At 35.1% G+C, this 14793-nt stretch overlaps 1 long non-coding RNA gene across 1 annotated transcript; it reads right to left on the bottom strand.

Annotated features, from left to right (window-relative positions):
* Nucleotides 1–10522: 10522 nt before the first annotated feature.
* On the bottom strand, nt 10523–13954 carry LOC132944720 (uncharacterized). Its single transcript, XR_009664480.1, has 3 exons — nt 13873–13954; nt 13187–13237; nt 10523–10609 (listed from the first exon to the last, which is right to left on the bottom strand). It is a non-coding gene; the product is annotated as an uncharacterized LOC132944720 (long non-coding RNA).
* Between the last annotated feature and the right edge of the window lie 839 nt (nt 13955–14793).

The following is a 14793-nucleotide window of genomic DNA, read 5'->3' on the forward strand; positions in this document are numbered from 1 at the left end:
TGACGATGTCCTGCCTGGGTACAGGACTGGGCGGATGACGAACGGACGGAAGGCGACTTGAGGACCCCGTTCCGACCTCAACGCCAGTGGAGGGCGCATCTCCAAACCGAGCTTCCCGGGGTAATAGGAAGCACCTGGAGGTGGTCTCAGAGACTTACCGGTGGCGACGGGGAAGGGTCATCAATGAAGGAAAAGAGGACTGGCTAGGCAGTTTTCAGCAGACCAGCCACTCCAACAGTATACCCCGGAGATGGGCAGCTTGCCAAATGCAGGTCCTCAAGGATCGCAGAGCATCTGCTTACACATACGACTGCCCAACCGTCAGCTACGAAAAAGTTCCATGCTCAAGGTGCAAGCGATCGGAGCGGACCGAAACGCAGAGCGTGGACTCACGGGAAAAACCAATAACCGTGTTCCAGGCGTACCAACGCACTGAGGAAGGGAAGACTTGATAGGCACGTCAAAAGACCCCGACGTGGGTCCCCGTATAAGAACGACCGAGGCGATGGAGGGCACCTTCCTTTTCCGCACGGGAACCATCTACCCAAGTGGGGGAATTATACCACCTGCGATAAACCAGTGGGCTTGGGCGAGAGGCACCAGAGCATGACGAGGGAAGCAGATACGGACCTCCGTTAGCGCGCTGGTGCTTCTAGCACGAACCTGACTGAGAGCACACGGGTCCGACCAACTCGTGTGCGAACACGTGCAAGGTGGAAGTCCGGCTGGGGGACACCCACCGACAAGCACTCAAACCCGAGCATTCGGTACGGACACGGAACCCGGCAAAAGAAAACTGTACCACTCAAAAAAGGTCGCATCGCGTCAGCGTAAGAACTGCCCCGGGGTCGATGCTAGTGGGAAAAGAGTCGTTGTGAGTACTCTGGATAACGGATCCTTCAATCTCATCCCGTGGGCGACGAGGACAGCTCCACTGAAAACCCGACCTAGCTAACGCCCGAACGGTAACAGTGCCCGTCGAGCTGTGTGGCGTGCGTACGGCCGACGCGCGCATGTACCTCGCGTTCTCGTGCTCGCCGGCCGCGCGTTCGCGACGTATGTGGATGGCCTCGCGGGGGCTGTCGGGAGTAGCGCCTTAGTAGAAGGGGAGGAATTTGACTGAGTCGAACCCAGCGCTCGCCGACGCGGATCAGCGAGACCCAACGATCTACCTCGTACGAGAGTAGCCAGCGGGGGACCGTCAGCCTGGCGCCAGGGCGCCCTGAACTTAACCCGTCGGAGGGACGCGACCGCGTCACAAAGGCGTGAAGTAGCCGCCCACGAGAAATATGGCTAAAGGTGTAACAACCTCCGAGGGAATGGTCTTATAATCCCCGTCACACAGTGGTTTACAATATGTATAATATATATTATTATTTTCAACTTATCATTTTTAGCTATTTCAGCTTTTCAATTCCAAAATCGTGTGTTCAAATTTCAAATAAAATTTTGTAGTGTCGGATATTACTCTATTTTTGTTCAGGTAAAAATGTCCATGTAGGAGATAAAAAGTTTACTCGTGTAAGAGTTTACATTTGGCCGACGATTTAATCGTCGGTAGTCCAATGGCGTCATTTGGGGAGGGGCATTGTTCTATGCTTTTATGTAGTCATGCGGATATGTATTGTTATTGTACTGGGTTGTTGCTATGTCTTCTATGAAATCGTTTTCATAAAAGAGTCACTTTCGAAAAAAAAACAGAGATACCTGGTTATTGCACTGGACCTACGGTCTTAGAAGATAAGGTCGGACAACTTTCAACTTTATCCCGTCATATACATTAGAGATTAGGTTAGGTTAACTAAGTTAACCTCTAATAGTCATGCGCCCGTTTATTACAATATTTCCTTTTAATGAGGCAAAAACATTTCCCAAATTGCCGCAAAAACGCTGTCGGTTAAACGTATTTTGAGGTAAGGAACTTATTAGTACTAAACTCGCGGTTTAATTTGTATGGACTTTATTATTATATTATTTTCTTCGACCATATAAACTAATTGGTTTATAATAAACTAGTTAGTTTATATGGTCGAATATGATTCTTTTAAATTAGTATAATATTATAATTCCATAACTTTAAAAACGTCTGTAGGGCAGCGTCCAATTACACAGTGGCAAAATTTGGAAATTAATTTGCCTCACTAAGTGAAATTCTGATAATGTATAGTTGTCCGTCTATATCTTCTAAAACCGTGATCAGACACATGTCCACGAACTAAGATATACTGGACTGGTATCAACTTATTAGTGGCTCTCAAATGTTTCGAAATCCGCTGTAATGTACAACTAGGAGTAAAAGTGTCATCTATACATGTGAGATATAAAACACAATGGATATACGCTCGAATTCCCGTTACACAAATTCAATTCCTACGTTGATATGTTAGTAAATTCGTGCAAAAATGGTGCAAAATATTAGAGAACACTCAGGGTCTAGTAAAAACTGATACTCACACCAACAAAAACAAGCCCATGTCCTGTGATCGATCATTGCTATCTACAGGAACAACCAGTGGTTCGCTGTCCACGAAAAACTTTCACTAATCCTGCTCAGTTTCCGCTGAGGGAGTCAAACAGTGTTCTCGTTCCCAAAATGACCATGCAATATACCGTTGCACCATGTTCAAAAAATTGACAACTGTTAAACGTCATGACCATGTAACAAAATATAGATTATGCGTGTCGTGTTTAAATGCCTCTCATACGGTAACTGCGTATACGTCAAAATATAATTTTAATGTTTGCGGTCAACGGCATAATAAACTTTTACATACGAAGAAAGGAGAGGATGCTACGTCTCCATCTACCTCACATCAAGTGACTGCCACTGATTCCCCTGACGTAACGCACTTATTTCGCAAGCACTGCACGGGCAACTAGTAAGGTGCTGTTGGGTACAGCCATCGTATGCGTCCGGAATAAAGACGGCAATTATGATAATATGCGTGCATTAGTTAATAGTGGTTCGACAATTTCTGCTTTTACTACTGAATGTACCACTCGATTGGGCCTCGCCCGCCGCAAATGCCACACCGAAATATTCGGGTAGGTCATAGTCCCATCAAGCAGGTGAAAGGTAGTGTTACATGCTCATTTGTACCACATCATGCATCCAATTCAAGTTTCAACTGTCCCGATTTGATTGTCCTTAATCGAATCACTTCAGACCATCCGCTCCGTTACCATCAAGTGTGCGAACGTGTTATCAACATCTGGCAGATCCACAGTTTTATCATCCTGCGAAAATCACCTTGCTTATTGGGGGTGATTTATTCCCTCATTCCATCCACTCTGAAGCTGAGATCAAACATACTCTAGATTTTCCTTCAGCGATGGACACGAATCTTGGTTTGATCTTGATCGGGACCGTATCCATACAGGATCGGCAGTTGTCTCCTTTGACATTTGGAATTGTGTGCTGCATTCTTATTGGCGCAACTGTTACATCGACTTCGTTTGAAACTAACGCCCACCATGAACGTATCAAAGGTACATGCTTGGATTCATTTGTCCGTGATACTGTCGTGGCTAACAACTGATCAAAAGAGCTTCATAATTTTTGTTACAAAACGTGTAGCCAAAATTTATCTTCTGATCCCAAATTGCGTGTGATCACACGTCTCCACCACGGAGAACCCAGCTGATCTCCTTCACGGGGATTGTTACCTGAAGCCCTCATTTCCTGTCCATTGGGATATTGGCTCAGTTAGGTTTTGATCCAAGAGGCGAAACATCCTAGGGCTCAAGTCGTCTTGTCTAACATCGTTGATAATCAACCATTACCATTTGATGTTCTTACACGTGGGACCAAAGTTAGTAATTTCCATGTTGAAAAAGAAGTTTTGGATTATGTCTGGTCGTAATGCTGTACGCCGCATGATTTTTTTGTGAGTCCCTTATACTCGGCAAAAGTTGCAACATCCAATCCTAAGCATGGGGATACTATCCGAATCACGAGTACAACCGCACCGCGTCTTTTCAAGGGTCGGCTTGGATTTTGGTCGACCGATTTTAATGAAAGAATGTAAGCGGCACAATACTCGAGCAACCAAGGTGTACATTTCAGTATTTATATGCATGGCTGCCAAATCCATTCATGTCGAGGTAATGTCAGACCTTGCAACCGAAGCACTTTTCGCGGCAATGGATAGATTTGTCGCACGTCGAGGTTTGCCGAAAATCTATATTCAAATTGCGGCACGAACTATGTCGGTGCTACCAGGCAATTGAAAACGTGACTTACTGACACCAAAGTGCAAAATCAGCCATCTTCCCGAATCGAGTTCATTTGGCGTTTTAATCCGTTGACCGCACCGCACTTTGGTGGGCTCTGAGAAGCAGCTATAAAGAGTATAAAGTTTTATCTCAAGCGTGTTATAGGAACTCTAATATTGACCTACGAAGAGTCTCAAACAGTAGTCATCCAGGTGGAAGGCATCTTAAGCTCAACGCCTTGACGTTAGTTTCCACGGATACCCATGTTTTTGAGGCCCTGACCCCTGGACACTTCCTCCTCGGTTAAACCATTTCGGCGATCCCGGAAAAGGAGGTCACTTCCGTTCCCATGAATCGGTTGACACGTTTGCAATTATTGCATCAATTTTATCAATCCTTCGGGAAGCGATGGCAACGGGAGTACTCCCGACTACCTTGCAGGCCCGTCAAAAATGGACAAAGGTGTCGCGGACAACCTCGCAGTGGGCGATGTAGTAATAGTTGAAGCCCCCAATCAGCCACCTAGTGTATGGCATATGAGTCGGTTAGGTTAGGTTAGGTAAAAACTCAAGAAGGAGAAATGCGGCGTCCTGTGGTCAAACTGGGCAAGCTTCTGGTGGACACCAAGACTTCCTGACCCACCGTCCGCAATATCATCAAAAGAACCACTCCTCTACATCCATCCAATACTTGTAGTTTAAGTTTTTGTTTTGTTTTATATTGTCACGTTTTTAGTATAAAGCTAGTTTCATCAGATTGACCCGGGAGAAAACTGATCTTTTGGAAGGTACCTCCGTATTCCAAGGTAGGGATAAATGTTGGGTACGTCATTATCAGCGCCGATGGCAAAACGGTGGGAACTAACAACTGTACCCCGCGTGCCCATTAGTTCCCCTGATCCATTGTGCTTGCGTTTTTCACCGCACGTAACTGTCACCGCGGTACAGCGTCACCTGCTCACGCAAAGTCGATAGCACGTATCATAATATGTTTACAATACCTCCGAATCGTGCGTTCTTTTCGTTAACCACAACAACCAACTTATAGTGACTACGTTTCGTTTCGGCTTCCATCAGTATTCGTTATTGTGTTCGTTTTGCATAATATGACGTGTTTGTTATACCTATCACCGTTGTTCCGAAAACAAGTGAAAACGCGACCCACGTTCCTCGTAACAGGACTCCGTGTTGTGTTCCTTATCATTATTACATTTTTGTAATTATATCTATATACAATATCATTTGGTACGTTATTTGCTACTATGAGCGCTTTTACACCAACTTGTATCTTATAGCGGCCTATTAGGTTGGTGGAGTGGCGGTGTCGAAACCTTTGAGAACCACTTCTCTACTACCCCCCAATCTAGTCGGTACCAGTCCAGTATATCTAATCCATGACCATATCTCATGAAGCACCGAATCACTACGCACATGCGCACTAAAGGCATGATAATCATTTACTTGACACAATAATATCGTATATTGTGTATTATTATTTATAGTCAATAGTAATGTACTCTATTTAGTGTAGTATATCATGACAAATCCACCACTAAGCGCTAGAAGTGAAGTTTTTATAATATATATATTTTTTTTCAAATTAAATTTTTTTTATTAAAAGTAGATTTATTTTATAGGACTTTTTTATACAACTACGCTTTTTTTTTATTAATTAATATAGATTTTTTTCTTAAAAACAAAGGTTTTATTTTGGTGGCCAGCTATGAAATATGTCCATAGCTGTTGAAGTATAGGGTTGCAAATTATGCAAGAATGTTGCAAATTAGTTGCAAAATATTTACATAGGTTTGTAGTAGATCGGGTAAAGTCCAACTAAAGTTTCAGATCAAAACACCATGATAACTGCAAAACTTCAAAAGTAAGTAACCACTTCATAGCGACCACCTGAATGACTTACAAATACTTGTAAATGAATAGCTACCGTTAGGTACTATTTTCAAAGTTCTAGGACAACTTGGGTGGACCAACTTCTAAACTTCAAACCTCATAGCGGTCGTACGGGGAACTTGAAAATTCTAAAAACAGACTTGCAAATTCTTGTTAATCATTAGCTTAACAAGCTAATCATTAGCGTTTGGAACTGATTTCAAAGTTCTAGGTCAAAACAGGTGTGCCAAATTCACAAGCTCCTAAATTTATAGAAACCGCTTGAATGACTTGCAAATTCTAAAAAAAAGTAGCAAATTATGGCTAATCATTAGCTTTTGTTTGGTGCTGATTTCAATGTTCTAGGACAAAGTGGGTGAGTCAACTTCACAAGTTCAAAAGTTTGTAACGGCTACCTGAAAGACTTGCAAATTTCAAAAAGGTACTTTCAAATACTTACTAATCGTTAGCTTTTGTTTGATACCGATTTCGAAGTTCTCGGTCGAAACGGGAGGGATACGTAAAGTTGACCAATCTTTAAACTTTTTGCAAATAACTTGCGAAATAATAACATAGATTTAAAAAAATTGCAGTACTTAGGTGGGCTAACTTCACAAACTTTTTTCAAACAACTCTGACAAGCATAATTTAAATACATCTGCCATTTTGCAATATTGTAAAAACAAATATTTACTTAAACGGGGAAAGGCGATCTCACTACTAGCGGTTTGGCGGTCTATCATAGAAACTGTATAAGATTGACGACACTAAGAGAGTCATTATTTTATTCCGTCAGTATAGCAAAGTGCACTAGCATGCACCAGACCCATCAATTTTCTATAAAATTGGTATAAAATACCAAGTAACAAATATCATTACTAGGATTACAAAAAATATACTTACCAAGATTTTCTACATGGGTTTAAAATAAGTCTAACATTTAGACAACTTTTAATATAATTCACTGAGATTCAAATATTATAATTTATGACCTTGCGGTACATATATTTATTGAATCTTCCCGTAGTATTGATTAATGATTATCAATAAAAATAAAATACCACTTAATTTACCATAAATAAATGTAATAAGCTAATGGTCTACGGTAATTAATATTAAATTTGAGTTACCTACACGCACAAAAAAAATCGAAAACTGGTTTTGCATAAGAATTTTCTACTTTTGACTTCCTAAAGTAACATATTAGCTTTCCTACTAGAAAAGATGCCGAAGAACATGAATTTTTACGCAAATTTAGTTTTTGAAATCATTTTTTTTTTTGATTTTCTCCAAATGTGAATACTATAATTATCTACACATAGATATAGATAGACATACACATAGAATTAAATATTATTAATATAATAAATGTAATGTTTTCGGGAAAAGTTAATAAATTCAATATCTCATTTGCCTACATTGTCCACCCTATATGCGGCTAACCTATTCATTAGTTACAATATGTTTTAACTTATCCAGTATAATCTACATTTTACATCATTCAAAATTTAATTCGTAATTAAAAAATTAATTTAATGGATTTTAATCGTATTTGTAATAAATTGTTTTATATTGAAGTTACGGAAAAATAAAGACAGCATATGATAGTACCTAGTTTGTAGTTAAAAACATGTATACTTACTTAAATTTTTAACTGTAATTAACGTTAGATTATAATATTTTATAAAAGTTAAATTGTTTTATAAGTGCTAAGGTTTTTCAAGTAATAGGAGTTTTAGATATTGTATAGTTATTACATATTTTAATTTTTTTTTTTAACATGGAAGGCCGTCACCACTTTTCTCCAAAAATGAAATACTATCCACACAATTCTCTTGACTAAAATGTTGTCTAATTTTTTACCAAACATTACAATATGGCAAATTGGCATGGGAAGGGAGAAATGTACCCAAATACTAATTTATGAAATACTGCAGGTTGCAAAAAAATATATATATATATATCTAATAAAAATAATAATAAATTATTAAATAAGTCTAAAACTTTTTCATTAGAGGCAATGTTTAAAAACTTTAGAATATTATATTACACTTAATATCACTGTTCGCGCCAAGCAATTAGCGCATCGCGTTATGCAATTCTGTGCTGCGACGACGACCTGTCCCTATCAGCTCCCTCTTCATCCATACACCTATCATTCCGTTAATTGTGAATTATTATAGTTGTTATATATATTTATTATCTTTGTGTTCTTGTCATATGAATTATCTGTCGGCATGTTGTCCCAGATATTTGTTATCTTTCTAAAACTTTGGTTTTTTTTTCTTTGCGCGGCCAACGCCTTACTACTATTATTGTTCTTTTTTTTGTCAGTTCATCTCTTGTTGTTGCTGGTCCGCTAAAATAGCGATCTATATTATTATTTATTCTTTTGTGATCCACTAATATAGCGATCTATATTATTATTTATTCTTTTGTGATCCGCTAATTTACGGATCTGTATTATTATTTATTTATAAGTGTGATCCGCTAATAAAGCTAACAAAAATTATTTATCCTAGTTTATGGTGCACACGATTGCCGACTGTTTATTTATTATTCTGATTATTATATTGTGTGTTGCTATAAATCCCGAGATATTATGTTCACTAAAACTACAATCTCCAACACTCAATCGTAAGTCTTTTGTGTATTATTATTATTATTATCGCCGTTGAACTGGCAGCTGGTTATTGTCAGCGTCGGTATCGTCATTCGACTCCGCGTAAGTCCGCCAGCAACGTTCATACGTACGTTGTGTGGGAGGACCGCCCAGGTCGACGCCTGCCTATTGCGTCAATCCATCGTCATCTCAAGACTTCAGTAGGGTTAAGTTAGTTTTAAGGTATTATCCCTATTTCGTGAGCTCTATAATCATTGCACCAGATCGAATCGACCACAGATACCCTCTCCCCATAACTAACTTACATTATCCTCATTCCTCGGTAGGTCCTTCCCGTTCCTCGTCGTTGTTCATCATCGTGCGTAGAATTGCCTATCCACCACAATATCAGGCGAGGGCACATCTGGTTGCCTACCCAGTGAATAGTTGGCGTTAGTGGTGACATTGGTCATAATCAATTTAAGAAATTGTGCTCGGGCATCATCGAGTGGTCCTTTGGGTAGCTCCTGCGTAGGGCGTTAACAATCACACAGTTCTTCGTTTTACGAAAAATCTTGACAGTGGTATGTGTACATGCATATTATTTAATCAATCTCAAGTCTATAAATATAAAACTGGACAAGAAGTAGGAATAATAATATTAGCAGTAAAAACTGCGAAATGAAGTAAATATTTCACTCAGACAGGTATATTATATGTCTTATACACATAATGCCCAGTGCGATGTACAAGCACTTCATACTATTATACTACTATTACCATACTTCGTCCCATTATGATATATTGAAAAAAAAATGTCACTTACTGGTTTCTAAAAAATGAAAAACCTACTATAAACTCGATATGTTGCCCCTTATCAGCACTATTTGATATTAATTATAGGCAAAGACTTAATACTAATTTTACAAACGTATAAAATTTTCTTTTGTATTCTGCTATCTATATTGTACCAATTTATTTACCCATTTGTTTTGGTTATCTTAATTTTATTGATATTATCATTATTATTATTTTGTTTTTTTTCTTCTTTTTTTTGCTGTTAAATTGGTTGTATAAGTAATTTCAGCAGAATTAGTGTATCTCATCTTATATTTTTAGATTAATACTCGAACATTATTCCACCGATGAGTGGTTTTCTTCAGTATAATAGGGTAGGGGTAATAGGTATTATTCGTATTCAGGATAGGGTATATTTCAAACTAAATGTAATATTAATGTAGTATTCTTTAGCCAAATACACTTTATTATTATTATTATGATTATTTTAATTTTATCTTTATGATCTGTTAATTTTGAGTTATTAAAGTTCTAAATTATTACGAAAAAACAACAACATTATGTATTTCTTTATTTTATCACAATGCATTTTAATCTTAATTTATTTCAAATTCGATTATATTTTTGTTTTCGGAAATGCACAGTCAAGAAATGCGTTATCCTGTTTTTGGAGGAAAATAGTTTTAGCCGTTTTTAATAGCCTTTGGTATCAACACTTTGTTACTTATAGGTAGTGCCTACTATACACTTACTATAAAATATTTACAAAGTGAATAGGTACATTTCTTGAACCATATGTATTATGTATCGTAAATAGACAATCTTAAAAATAGGTACTGAAGTAAATAAAAATATATAATATAGTACCTACAACTTACTTATAATTTGTCTTTTAATTTTATACGAGCTCAGGTCTTCTGATCGAGAAGGGTATACTAAATGTTCAAAATTATAAAATTATTATTATTTAACGAATAAATTCATTGTTTAAAATGTATTACAAAATATATTATCTATATTAGACACAGTTTTTAGTCGAATAAATGTTGTTAGGTAGTGTTTCAAAATATAATTAAATTAATTAAAACGTGCTTACTGTATTGGTAACCTGTAGGTAATGAAAAATCCTATTAATTTTTCTTTTAAATATATTTTCACGTTAAGACTTTAAAAATAATATGAACACACAATTGAAATTCAGTATAAAAAGTGATAATTGTATGATTTATAACCAATGTTTTAATAATTGTAAATCAGTTCGGCCGTAGCTACGGTAACGTTCAACATGAAAAAACGTGTGTTTTAAATAAATTGTAAATTAATAACGTCATTATGAATAACAATGATCAGAAAACTGGCATCGTTTCACAAACTAACTTCCCTAATCATAATAACAAAAAACTAAATTTTTTATTTCTCCCTTCTATTTTGCCATAATCACCTACGTTGGTACCAGTAATTATAATATTGTCACGCTCTCAACCAGCTCCATATCTCCATGAACCATCTCGACTACCAGCCTAACACCGCATATATCACGCATGGAGCTTCCGGGCCTACATATAATATATACAAAATATATCAAACTTATCTACATTCAACATCGTCATATACTCATATCTCATAGTCAAACACAGGTCACCTTAATTACAATAAAAATTATAGATCACTTCAAAGAAAGTAACATTAGCTAAATTAACATTTATTCGTCCCACATCCTCTCCACACATAGATCATCATAAGAAACCTATATCATTCCACCTCAATCATTAACATTATTACAGCTCTAGCTGAATTAGGGAAACTGTAGTTAAACACGTATAGGTGTGCAACGCAAAAATAATAGTTAATTCTTCTTCCGCTGATTTGTAGAGGTTTTACCTCTAAATAATAACACAGACATAGACATTCACTTCATCACATAATTATTTAAAACCAAAGTAGTAATTGAGAAACCATATGAAAAGAGTCATACCCCACCACAATTTCATAATACTCCCAATATTATCGGCTGCACACACACAATAATAAATTGCTAACACGAGTCTCGATGCATAAAATGCGATAAAAACCACCGGATGAGTGCACCAAAGAATAAAACAGTCCCGTCAAACGTGCTCTCTGCAACAAAGGCCACACTGCCCACTTTAAGACTTTAATACTGCCAAGCATTCAATTTAGCTTCCCAAAAAAAGGCTCCAAATGTCCTTCCATTCAAGGATATATTATTATTATTATTAGGTATTCTATGTATAGCTATATTATATACCAACTAGGTACTACGTATTTGATTATGTATTGTAAGTTTGTCAAATTCAAAAATATGGTATCGAACCGTACTCTAGCCGAAATTTTAACCATACTTTCATCCTTAGTTTTGAGGGAAGAAAATTGGATATACATTTTGATTTATAATTAGATATGCATTATAATACCTTGTACCTATATACTTACATTTTTAAAAAATCGATTTTATTATTTTGTTATTAAACAACAAATATTGACGGTAGAAACTTGAAACACTCTATTATGACTCAAATCATATTTTTCAATGTAGAATTAATTAAATAAAATATTAATCAGAATTTGCAATAATTTTGAGCTATTTATAGGGATTTGATATTTTTAGTTTTTTAATTATTTTTCTATAATATGTCACTTCCTATACTTCCAAAAAGTTTGAAAATTAAAAAATGATTCATCATTGGTTCTACCACCTGATTGTACTATGCAAATAAAAAATATCAAATTAATTGGAAGGAACTATTTTTATAATCGTTTAAATATTGACAATATTTGTTAAATACACGAAAATTTGCAAATTGTTTTATATAGTAGAAACTTCATAAAACTTTCAATTCGAATGCCTCGAAAACAATTTTTTTATAGACATAATAATATTATGTTCAATTTGATATTTAAATGAAAAATAATAGTTTTAGCTATTTTTATGATTAAAAAAATATTATTCGTAATATTATTTCGTTGAAATCAATATTAAATCCTCTCATTAACAAATTTGTGAAAGATAGGCCTTAATCAATCCGACGTAAGCCCAGAGACTTAATTAAATAATAGTACATAATAAAACAACTTTGAGTACCATCACTGGGTGGCCCCCCTCCTCATCATATTCATGTAAATAAAAATTCCGTTATGTTTATCTGTCATAATATTTTCCTATTATGCTTAATGCTTATGCATATAGTGTAGATTATTAATTTTCTAATACATAAAATAAAAAAATGCGTTACGACCCAATGATTTTTTAAGGGACCCTGGTGGCAACACCTTCAACTTACGCCACTGTAAACACTGCAATAAATAATTGAAAATCTAAAAAATATTTGAATACATGTACTTTTTGTATTATTCCAATAACTCCACTTATATGCATTGTGCGGGGGAAAATGTATGTTATTGAAAATGTTCTGTAGCGTAGATTTGTACAAACATTTTTTTACACATCTGATGACTGACAGGGAAATTATGAAAATAAATACACTAATGGCGTCATAAAATTACTTTTAATTTTTTTATGGTACAATTTCGACCAATGAACGATAATATTATAGTATACTACAATATACAATTATGTTTAAAGTTTAATAAATGGCACATTTAGGTGAACTAAATTAGAAGTCGTTTAATATCTGAGTTAAATATTTATGTTGTATGAACTCACTCAGTTTCGTTATGCTAAATATATCCTCCGAGTAGTTTTCACGCATTTCACCTGAAATATAAAATAGTTATAAAAGGGTAGTAATTGTATGTTGCTTGAAAAAAATAATTAGAATTCGCCGATTTACAAATGCATATTGATAGTTTGTTTGCATTTACATTAAACAATTGATTGTTATATAGCTATACATTTTTAAATGATATTACCTATTCTACTAGATGAATCTAGATACAATTTTGAAGAGAGTGCAAAAATACTAATACATTTCTTTCAGATTAAAATAATAATAATATAAATAGTTAGTAGAATTACCTAATTCTATTTGTATTGCGTATAAATGGTTAGGTTAGGTTAGGTTAGTCATTGGTTTTATATTATAATATGTATTACTACAATAATAAGTAGAACCTAGAAATATGGTCTAGGTATACTAAAATATGAACACACAACCAATACATATTTGGAACTGACAATGCCGGGTGTGGCAGGTATGTAGTTATAAATAAAAGATTAGTAAACTTTTTAAGAGTTTTGTGAAATGTTGTCTAAAATTAAAATAAATCTGCAATACCTCCAATCATAAATAAGTAATAACGTCTAAATTCAAGGTATGCAATTAATATTATGCAATTGTATGAACATTTTTAATGAGTCATTCGTGGAATAATGATTATATAATTGCTTACCATTACAGTCACTTTGACCTGTATTGTATGGTGCTTCAATTATAATATAACCTAAAATTAAAATGTTTAATTTACTTACGGGATTACAATTGTTTAAACATATTTTTTATTAATTATAATATCAAATAAACGTAGGTATCGACTTACAATTAGTTTTTTAACTATCAATTGTTTTATATAACTATTGAAAAATAAACTAATACGATGGTTTGTAGAAAATTATCATTTTTTTTCATTTTTTTAAATTATTGGGCGGTAGTAAAATCTCCCAGTTATATGATAAACTCTGTCCATATTAAAAACTACCTATATAGTAAACTTTTCCTATCGTAAACTGTCCAAAGTCAACATTATGTTTACCCGAAGGAAATAAGTAAACTCCCCCGGGTCAACATTATGTTTAACTAAAGGAAATAATATGTCTCAAGTTATTTAAAATTATGTCGTAAAAAATGTTGGACTATACAGCCAAAAAATAGGTAGGTACCAATGTATCATAATAGTTTTTTAAAATCAAAATATTCATATAATTATAAAAATAATTTTAAAATTATATAAATTACCTTTTAATATTTTTATTATTTACCATAATTGAACTAATTTACTTTTTTTAATGAAATTCAAATGTATATTTAATTTAAAATTTGTTCGTTCATTTTATTATAAACATTAAATTATAACTATATAATTATAATGTATAGACGAAGTTATTACACAACCGGAGAGTTTACATGCACCTGTCGACTGTCAATGTAGAACTGAAGTAGACACAGGAGAGTTCACACAGGGTAGTACATGAGTAGACCCCTCGGCTAGAAGAGTTTACCATCATAGAGTTTTCAGATCATTAAAATCGGGACAACTTACAATTTCTCAAATTATCATAATGCAATATTGTATTATAATTAATATAAATATTAT

The sequence above is a fragment of the Metopolophium dirhodum genome, chromosome 5 (genome assembly GCF_019925205.1).
Source record: "Metopolophium dirhodum isolate CAU chromosome 5, ASM1992520v1, whole genome shotgun sequence".
NCBI lineage: Eukaryota > Metazoa > Arthropoda > Insecta > Hemiptera > Aphididae > Metopolophium > Metopolophium dirhodum.